This window comes from Macrotis lagotis, chromosome 1 (assembly GCF_037893015.1).
Source record: "Macrotis lagotis isolate mMagLag1 chromosome 1, bilby.v1.9.chrom.fasta, whole genome shotgun sequence".
Lineage (NCBI taxonomy): Eukaryota > Metazoa > Chordata > Mammalia > Peramelemorphia > Peramelidae > Macrotis > Macrotis lagotis.
This window is the reverse complement of record NC_133658.1, coordinates 376,271,360-376,282,065: the sequence shown is the minus strand read 5'-3', so window position 1 is coordinate 376,282,065 and position 10,706 is coordinate 376,271,360.

Genomic DNA, 10,706 nt, shown 5'->3' with positions numbered 1-10,706 from the left:
GTTCGGGTGGGCTGAGCGGAGCGTGGCGGGCGGTGGCGGCGGGCAGGAGCAGCGGGGGCACGGGGTGGGCGAGCGAGCTGGACTGCTCTCCTTCTCTCCATTCACTGAGCAGGGCAGACACAGGAGACGTGGGGCCCACCCCTCCCGCCCCCCCAAAAACGCCAGCTCCGCCTCCTATTGGCTGCGCCACTTGTGATGTCAAGTAACTTGGGAACTTTGCAGAAGCGAGTAAGGCGAGTAAGGACGGGAGGGAGGGAGGGAGCTGGTGGAAAGGGGCGAGGGGGACTCGAAGTTGGGACGGTGGGCCACCAGGTGAACAGGGCGGTCCCCTGAAGGCAACACCGGGGACTGCCCTGAAACCCCCCCCCCCCATCACTGCCTGCACTGCTATACACACACCAGGGCCCACGCTAGCAGAAACGGCTGAAGTTGACATTTATTTTCTGAACCTTCAACCTACAGCGGCTGACCGCCCTTTTGCTCCGTTTCTTGTCCTGACTCAATTGCCTTGACGCTAATGCCTCCTAGCCCTGTTAAAACTTGCTGTGGAGAAAGGCTGATAGACTCATATGTAGACAGTGAGGTATAAATAATAGATAATGTTTAATCTGGAAACCTCATTGGGCTTGTATTTTACATTTCAATGGATCGTGAGCTCATCTTTGTAGGTATTTCCTTCAAAGGTCCAGATCACGGGTCCCAGTGGAAAACTCACCATTCACCGATGGTTATATAGAAAATGCTAGAGGTCTTTTGTCATTTTTGTCATGTGAAACAGTGTTAGGGACAAGCTTATGAGTAGAGTATGCAGAAACCCACATAATGTGGTTTTAGGGGTGCCTTCTCAGGAAGGCTCTTTCCAGTACAACTAAAATGCATTTTTAAAAAGATGTTTATAAATATATGCATTTTGGCTGGGAATGAAACTTTTAAGCCAGCCAAAGAAATAACCTTTTCTGGGAAGTCATCCTCGAAATCTCTCTTTCATCCATTCTAAAGGGTATTCCAGTCATGGAGTTATAACACATACCCTTCCACTCAGCAAAACCAGAGTCATGTACCTTCACCTGGTTGCACTCCAAGGATATACTTCACAAACCAGACACCTTATTCCAGTTTCTTCCTCTGAAAATAAGATGGGTTGAGCTATGTTAGAAAATCCCTAAGGCTATTTCCACTTCCCACAATATGGGATTGTATGACCCAGTGAGACCTTTACTCTTCAGAGTGAAGCATACCTGGGTTTCTACTTTTGTCCCTACTGTCACTCTGACGCATTTTCCAGCAATGTCCCTCCCCTCCTAACCCTTCACCAAAGCACTGAATCAGAACAAGAAGCAGAAGTGTAATGACAGGGACACTGCTAGGCTATCAGGGCTAACTCTTAAATGCTTTGGGTTTTAAATTTTCTAGATCCAATCAATTCCATTTAATTCAATAAACATCTATTAAAAGTCCACTAAGGACAGAACATTTTGCTAAGTGGTAAGGATATAAAGAGGGAATACAACCTTGTCCTTGCCCCTTTAGAGGGTTACAGAAGAGAGTATGATTGCAGGGATATGAATAAATACTTCACTAAAATTAATTGCATTTTTTAAGGGGGGGGAGATGGAGAGGAGAGAAAAGGAAAATCTAGAGTTTGATCTAGACCTAAGAATCTGACAGGATTCTAATACACCAACACACAGGCTCTGTATAGGGACTTTGACTGTCTACCTTTGTATATGACAATCTCCATCTCATTTTCTGCTACACACACACACACACACACACACACACACACACACACACACATTCTTCTTTTCCCTCACAAATGTCCACAAGTTTTACATACCACCCCCATTTAGTTTTCAGGATTTTCCTGAGGACCACTGTAAATTTGTAGTGAAAATAACATATGGATTATTGTATGCAGACACACACACATACATACACACACACACACACACACACATGCATACACACTCCTCCTCACCTGCCTATGTATTCAATTAACTGCTTTTGCTTTCCAAGAAGCCTCACTCCCACCTACTCTTGCTCTGGTTTCCCGGTGACATGGTTCTCTTTCTGCAGTGGCATCGCCCTCTGGTGGCCAGAGAGATCCTCTGTTTCCATCTTTGGGGTGACTTCAGCATTTAAGAACTCCAAGCATCTTCCCTTTCTCCCTCCAAAATTCTCCTCCAAACCTTGAACCAATTTAGTACCAAGACTGAGGCAGATGAGAGAATTGGGCAAGGGCCCAAGGGCACAAAAGAGTCTGAGACTGTCTGGAGAAGAAAGCATTAGGGTTTTCTTTGTTTTCCCAAATGTACACTAAAGCTTTCCCCCTTCTTCTGCAATCCCAGTTGGGCTGGGCTTTAGACTGTCTCTCTGCTGCATTCATACCACAGCAGGGGAGCTGTGTTTTTCACAGAGACTTCTGGGGGATGTTTCATTTGTAGGATAGAATCTTTAAATGGCTTTGTAAAAGCTAAAAATCTATTTTTCATGGACTTGATTTCCTTTGCAGGAAGAAGCCAGGAAAGTAAGGGAATTCAAAGTGGAAGATATATGAGGAACTTCAAAGAGCACCAGGAAACATTTCTCTTTCCTTAATATGTATCTTGAGTTCCTACAAAATCTGGCAGCCACTACTACCATGAGTAGGCTAGGCAGATCCTAAGGAGATCATACCACTGGGCAGAATGTCCTAAGATCAGTGATTAAAATTATCAGTGTAATTTCACAGGTGCCAAGAAGATGCACCTGTCCCCAAAACATTTTTCCTTCCTGCTATCTGATACTTGAAATCCCTTTGAGGGGTTTTTTTCCTTAGAATTCATGATTATATGTGCAGGAGAAAGACTGTCTTTCCCCCAAAGGATAAATGATTCAACTCCTTGATTTAAATTAGCTAAGTTACTGTTATACCCCAGCTTTTTGAACAAATGAAGCAACTTAGACCTAGCCAGAACACTTAATGTGCCCAGGATGAGAAGTCAAATCTCTTCCTTACTGGTAGAGATCCCATTAAGATGCAAATCCTTTGGGAGAGGTAATCATATGAACTGGCTTGTGAGAATGAATTCCAGATCCTTACAACAGGTTTTTTAATCTAGGGAAAGGGGATTTAAAGAAGGAGAGGTAAAGAAACATAGATTATTACAATGAGGTTGAGACATGACAAATATCTTAAATGAAACCCATCCTTCGGGTCAGACCAGTACAGCTCTTATTTCTGGGAAAGGTCAAACCACACTAGTGAGCTCTTAGATTCTTCCTGGGAGTAGATGACGAGTCAGGGAAGTTGTCGAAATCTTTAAGCCAATCCAGACTGTCTTACAACTTGATAGTATGGAACCTACTAACCCCAATAAGAAAAACTCAGCTTCTTCCTTGAAGTTTGGGTACCATAGAGTTCTTAGGCAGAGTTGATGAAGCTCCTTGCCATATGAGGAGAAACATAAGTGAAAGGCATAATGGGAAGGGGAATGATCACAACCATGCCTTGCCCTTTCAACACTACAAGTTGCAGACTTTTCTCATGTTTTAGCTGTGCAGGAGTCATCACCAGGGAAATGGTTCCCCAAATGTGAGGAGTATTAATCACCTAATTAACCAGGAACACCTGCTCATAAAACAAATCCTGAGGGGATTGGGACGGGAAGGAGGAAGCTACTAGTTGCATCCAAAGGTGTTACTGCCCTAGGTAGGCACCCGGGGCCTAGAACCAACTCTCCCACCACCTGTCAGGTTTATGGATTGTTTGGAAAAAAACAGCTTGGTTAACAAGAAGAGATTAGCACATTCCCTGAGCTAGTCCTTTAGAGCCTTCTACACCCTCTCAGGCTCCTTAGACTAAACAGGAAGGGTCAAGTCAGGTCTTATCCAGACGAAATAGGAAAGGGAGCATGCTGAGATAGAAAGGACTAGTCACCAGGAAACCACCTGGGTTCAAGTTCAAATCTGCCACATATTGGCAGTTTGACAAATCATTTTTCCTCTGTTGATCTCAATTTCATCATATGAGGATTCAAGGATTTGAATAGATAAGCTCTTTAAAAGTCTATAAGTCTCATGATTCCAGTGACCAATGATGAATGCTACCAACAGAGACTGAGAAACGTGGTTTTGGACACTGCCAATATGGAAATTTGTTTTGCGTGACTATGATAATATTCATTTTTATTTTAATTTTTCCTTATTATATAAATATTTTATTTGTTTTCCAATTACATAGACTGGTCATTTCTACCAATTATTTTTTTTCAAGGTTTTGAGTTTTATAATTTTTCTCCTTCCTTCCCTTCCCTCCTTCCTTCCCCCACCTTTGCATCCATGATAAGCATAGATATGATAATGTTCTGCAAGAGTTTTCTTTCTTCTTTTTTATTTTTCAGTGGAAGGTGAGGGACAAAAAAATTTACATTTCAATAATTTTAAAAATTTAATTTAGAAAATGTCTGTGATCCTTTTTGTTTGCTTATGTGACATAAAATAGAGACAATAAAAGGTCTGCATCCTCAAACCCCAAATATTATTTTCATTGACTTCCTGAAGCCCAAAATCCATTTAACAAGGGGAAAAACCTTTTAGTAACCAATTTGAGATCCGGTTTAACATTAAAATTACCCCTAGTCATCTAACAATGTGAAAAGAGTATTGGTGTTGGAATCTGAAGAGACCTATTCAATCTGCCACAGTCACTTGGGGACAATGGACTAGTCATTTCACCTAGCTAGCCTTATCTATCAAATAGGCATAATAATATCAGCAGTCCCTATCTCACAGAATTGTGGAAAGAACTTAATGAGATAAATCAACCAATCAACAATCATTTATTAAGTTTTAAGGTTCAATTAAAAAAGTAAGAGTTCCTGTCTTCAAGGAAGTTGCTTTCTACTGGGATAATATTTTTTTTTTAGGTTTTTGCAAGGCAATGGGGTTAAGTGGTTTGCCCAAGGCCACGAAGCTAGATCATTATTAAGTGTCTGAGGCCGGATTTGAACTCAGGTGCTCCTGACTCCAGGGCTGGTGCTCTGTCCACTGTGCAGCTGCCCCTCAAAATACTTTCAAAGGAAAGTAAACATGAACTATATACAAATTAAGTATTCAGTGTTTGAAGAAGGGCACCTAATAACTAGAGAAATCAGGAAAGGCCCCTGAAAAGATGTAACATTTGGACTAAGCCTTGAAGGGAGCTTGGGATTCCAAGAAGCAGAAGGGGGAAGTGAGGGGACACTTTCCAGGAATGGAGAAAACCTGTGCAAAGGAAGAAGTGGAATGTCATAGAGAGGGAACAGCAAGTAGACCAGTTTGGTTGTGTATAAAATGTGTAAGGGGGAGGTATGTGTAATCAGCCTGGAAAGGGAGGCTAGAGCCAGATTGTGAAGGGTTTTAAATAACAGACAGTGGAGTTTGTATTATTTTTTTTCCTAAAGGCAATGGGGAGTCAGTGTGTATAAAGTACTTTACAAATCTTAGGGGTTATATAAATGTCAGTTGTTATTATTGACTTACATTTACACTGAAGTATACATGACTGACATGGGTGACAGTGAAAGGAGGTGAGAGTTGGAGGGATTTGATTTCCTGGGATAAAGGGGACATGCTGGTGGAAGGGACCTCCATGAGAGCAAAAAGGCCTTTGCCTTTTTCCTAAGACTGCCTAGGGCAAGACAAGGTAACATATATTAATAACATTTTCAAGGTGGTGAAGGGAGGTCTAATATTTTGCATACTATCCATGCTGGGAAGTTACATCCTGTGTTCTGTAGACATCTTGTGAATTAGTTTATTTTGCAAACTTAATTCTAGTAAATATAAGGGAGAAATTCTCAGTCAATTAAACAATTATTAAGTCACTACAATGTATAAGGCATTGTTCCAAAGAGGGAGGTACACAGATTGTATAAACCAGACTTCACCAGTTTAGTTTGAATTTACAATCTAATTATAATCTAGTATTATAATTAAGATGTACAATGGAAAGAGTGCCAGACTTGGAGTCAGGAAAATTCCTCTTAGTTCAAATGGGGCCTCAGATACTTATTAGTACGACTTTGGGCAAGTCTTTTAACCCAGTTTGCCTCAGCTTCCTCATCTGTAAAATGAACTGGAGAAGGAAATGACAAACCACTCCAGGATTTTTGTCAAGAAAACTCAAAAATGAAGTTATGAAGAGTTGGACATAACTGAAACAAACAAACAACAATTGTATAATCGGACATCTCTATTTTGAATCCTTAAACATTGTAGGTATAGAAAATAGTATTTTTTCCATACCATTAAAATTAACCTAGGAAAAAATGCGACATCTTAAATGTAAGATAAAGCCCTAAAGTCACATGGTATAACAGATAGAGTGCTAGGCTCGAAGTCAAGAAGACTACGGTTTGAATCCTGCCTCCAACATTTTCTGGGTTATCCTGGGCAAATCACCAACCATCTCTAAATCTCTATTTTCTTATATGAAGAACATCTCCAGTGACCTCCAAGATCCCTTCTTTGTCTTGTCTGTGATTCCATTGTCCTATGGAAATGAAGACTATGTGCTTTGTCCCTATTTGACAGATTGTAATGAAGCTCAAATAAGATAACATATATAAAATGCTTCACAAATAAGAGAGCTGTATGAATGTCAGCTGTTATTATCTAAATCAGAATAATATTCTAGTGTACAAAACCAATTAGATAATATATGGATTTGGATCCTCATTGTAATTACCTATCCAGAATAATTATTTTTCTAAATCCATTAAATTGTTTTAAAGTAATAATAGCTTTGAATTTTATAACTATATTTAAATTTTATAAGAAATGTGAAAGAACCTTCTACATTTTTCTATACTCAAGAGCAATGTCAAAACAATCCCTTATTAAGCACTTTATTACATCATGTATCTGGTGTAAGGTGCTAGGGACATGGTAACAAAATGAAAAAAAATAAGTCCCTGCTCTTAAGAAGCTTATATTATTCTGAGAGAAAATTATAGGTATGCTGATTGAACTATATAAGTAGTTATATAAGAACTATGTAAGTAAACTAAATTCAAAGTAATTGGAGGAAAAATACCAACAACAAAGAGAGAGGCTACACAAGAGGATCTGAGGTGGCACTTGAACTGAGGTTTAAAAAAATGCTATGACTTTCAAAGGGCAAAGGTGAAGAAGGAAAATCAAACAGGAGTTTTCATTGTATCCTGAGACACTAGGGAGCCATGAAAGCTTCTTAAGCAGTGGAGTAACTTGGTGTACTCTGCAGTAGGAATATCAATTTGACATCATTTAAGAGTATCAATTAAATTGTCATTCTAATAATCCAGGGGAAAGTTGATGTTGGCTTGAATTAGAACAGTGCCCACATGAGTAGAAAGATAAGGATAGATACAAGAGATATTTTAGAAGTTAAAGGAAAAGACTTGCTAGATAATTAGATACAGGAATGGGGAGATTGTGATAGAAGGTATAGAGGATGATTCTGAGGTTGCAAACTGAGGTGGCTAGATGGATGGTGGTACCCAGGACAGAAATAAGGAAGTTGAGAGGAAGAGTGGGTTGAACAGAAAAGATAATAAGTTTTATATAAGATACAGTGTTTAAGATGCCTATGGAGTTGTCCAGTACATAGTTTAGTCATAAGGAAATGAACCTCAGGAGATAGATCAGGATTGGATATATAGATTTGAAAGCCATTTGAGCAGAGATTCTAGTTGGACCAATGGAAGTTGAAGAGAAAGGGAAAAGAGAAGAGGGGAGGGGAGGGGAAGGGGGGAGAATGAGAATAAAGAGAAGAGGATCCAAGACAGAAGCCTTAGAACATAGAGAATTGAGAAGCAGGCAGGCAGGGGAGAACTGGCACAAAGACTCAGGTAGAGTGTTCAGAGTATTCTGGGATATATAATGCTTAACAGTTCAAAACTTCAGAAACCACAAGAACACTAAGAACTGAATAAAGACCATTGAATCAATTAAGACTGCTTTGGTAACTTTGTAGAGAGCATTTTCAGTAGGGAAGTTAGATTGCAAGGGGTTGAGATAGGAGGGGAGATAACGAAATCAATGAATATAGAATGCAGTTTTAGGAGTTTGGATGTGAAGGGGAGAGAGTAATACCTTAAGGGGGTGGCAGGGTAGAATAAGAATGGCTGTGTTTCAGGCATGTTTTCAGGCAGCATAGGCCAGAGGATAGAGAGAAACTGAAGCTTATAAAGAGACTATAAGTGATTGAGTGGCAAATCTCCCAAGGAAGGGGATGGAATCAAGGGCAGTGGAAAAACTGACCTTGACCAAAAGAAAGGCTTCCTCCTCCTTAAGATTGGAGTAAAAGCAGAGAAACGGGAAGGGTTGTTTGAGTACTGTGGAAAAGGACTTCATAATGAATAGCTTCTATTTTTTCCATAAAGAATTATCAAGGCCAGGATCTTAATGAAACTAGTAAATGCTTATCACAATTAGAATCCTGCTTCATGATTGACTGGCTTGCTAATTGTTCTTCCCTACTGAGTTTTTGGCAGGTAAATATATACCTGTTTGGGGTATGTGATTTCATCAGTGAAGGGAGCTCTCCTTGGGGAAACTCCCTCCACCTAATTTGCAATGCAGATTAGCCACTCCTGTGTAATTTTTAGAGAGTTGCCTGGGGGCACAGAGGTTAAGTGACTTCATGGGATCCTAGATTTAAAGTTGGAAAACTTTTCAATCAACCACCCCCATCCCCCATTTTAGAAATGACAGAACTGAGACCCAGAGAGTTTATTATTGTGACTTGCCCAAAATCTCAAAGGAATAAAGAAACTGAGATGTGTTGGAATGTGAAGTCTTCTACACGTAATGAAGCACTCTTTTTCATTATGGTGATTTATCTTTTGACCCAAAGTCATCTAGCCTATACAAACCAGACTTTGTTGAAAGGGTAAGATCCTCAGGATATCTCAGTGATTGTTGATGATGATGATGACATTTATCTTTTGTTCTTGAAGATGACAATGACATCAAGGAGGTTATGTGAATTGAATTTGAGTGATGGGGGCAGCTAGGTGGATAGAGCACTGGCCTTGGAGTCAGGAGGACCTGAGTTCAAATGTGACCTCAAACACTTAATAATTGTCTAGCTGTGTGACCTTGGGCAAGCCACTTAACCCCATTGCCTTACATAAATAAAATTTTTTAAAAAGAATTTGAGTGATGGGGTGAGCTGCTCTAAGCCACCAGCCTCACTTTCTCCTACGGAGTCATCTTGGTCTATTGGCCAGATATGAGTCAGGATGACAATTCCTTAAGCAATCAGACTTAAGTGACTTGCCCAAGCTCATTTACCAAGCTGGTAAGTGTCTGATGTCACATTTGAACGCAGGTCTGCTTGACTTCAGAGGTGGGGGAAATGGGGAGGAGCACTACCCACTGCTGGCAGGTGAAAAAAAAAAGAAGCAAGAGCCTCTTTTGCATAGACTAAAAAAAAATAAAATCTACCTGGGAGGGGAAGACCCTCTGGATTTCTGGCCAATACAGAATTGCTGTTTGATTTCACTCTGAATCAGTCAAGGTTCAAACATTGGCCAAATGATCTTAGCTTGAGACTGATTTATTTTCTTCTTTTTTGGAAGTATTCCCTCTTGGCCTCATCTCTTTTTTTACCTAACTTTAATGACTGAAACCAGAGAGATAGATGGCACAATGGATAAAGCACTGGCCTTTGGAGTAAGGAGGATGGAAGTTTGAATCCAGCTTAAGACACTTGTCTAGCTGTGTGATCTTGGACAAGTCACTTAACCCTGATTGCCTCCCATCCAGGACCATCTCCAGTCATCCTGATTCCTATCTAGTAACTGGACTCAGATGGTTCTGGAAAGGAAAGTGAGGCACCCCTTCACTCAAATTCAATTCATGTGTTCCTGATGACTTCCCCTGATGTCATGGTCTTCATAATGACTGAATGTGCCATCATATCAGTCAAATTGTGACCTGGGAAAAACCTAGATTTAAAAAACCAAGGTCTCCTACTTTGACATCCAGGGCCATCTCCAGTTATCTGGATCCGTATCTGGCCCCTGGCCCCAGATGACTCTAGAGGAGAAAGTGAGACTGGTGACTTAGTACAGTACCCCCAACTCACTTGCATGCCATTTGATCACCTCCTTGATGTCATGGTCTCCTTTGATAATGAAGGACAAACAGCAACAACATCAATGGATCAGAATACGGCCAAACCCTCTAACCACTTGGCCAACATAGCCATGCTATAAATATCTACATATATATGTATATGAATATGTATATATATGTATATGTACAGATCATTTATATAAACAAGGTATTCCCAAAATCTTGTGGGTTTTTAAGCTGGTAAAAGTAAAATTATCTTGGTTGTTTGTGATGTTCTTTTTTTTTTTTAAGTTTTTTTGCAAGGCAAACGGGGTTAAGTGGCTTGCCCAAGGCCACACAGCTAGGTAATTATTAAATGTCTGAGACCGGATTTGAACCCGGGTACTCCTGACTCCAGGGCCGGTACTTTATCCACTACGCCACCTAGCCGCCCCTATGTGATATTCTTTCAAATTTTTTTCTGGCTGCTGAAAAAAACTATGCATCCTAATTAATAATAGTAATAGCTAACATTTATGTAATATGAACTATGTGCACTTATAATTATTATCTCATTTGATCCTTATAACATCCTTGGGAGAGAAATTCTATTATTTTTCATCACAATTTTATAAGTGAGG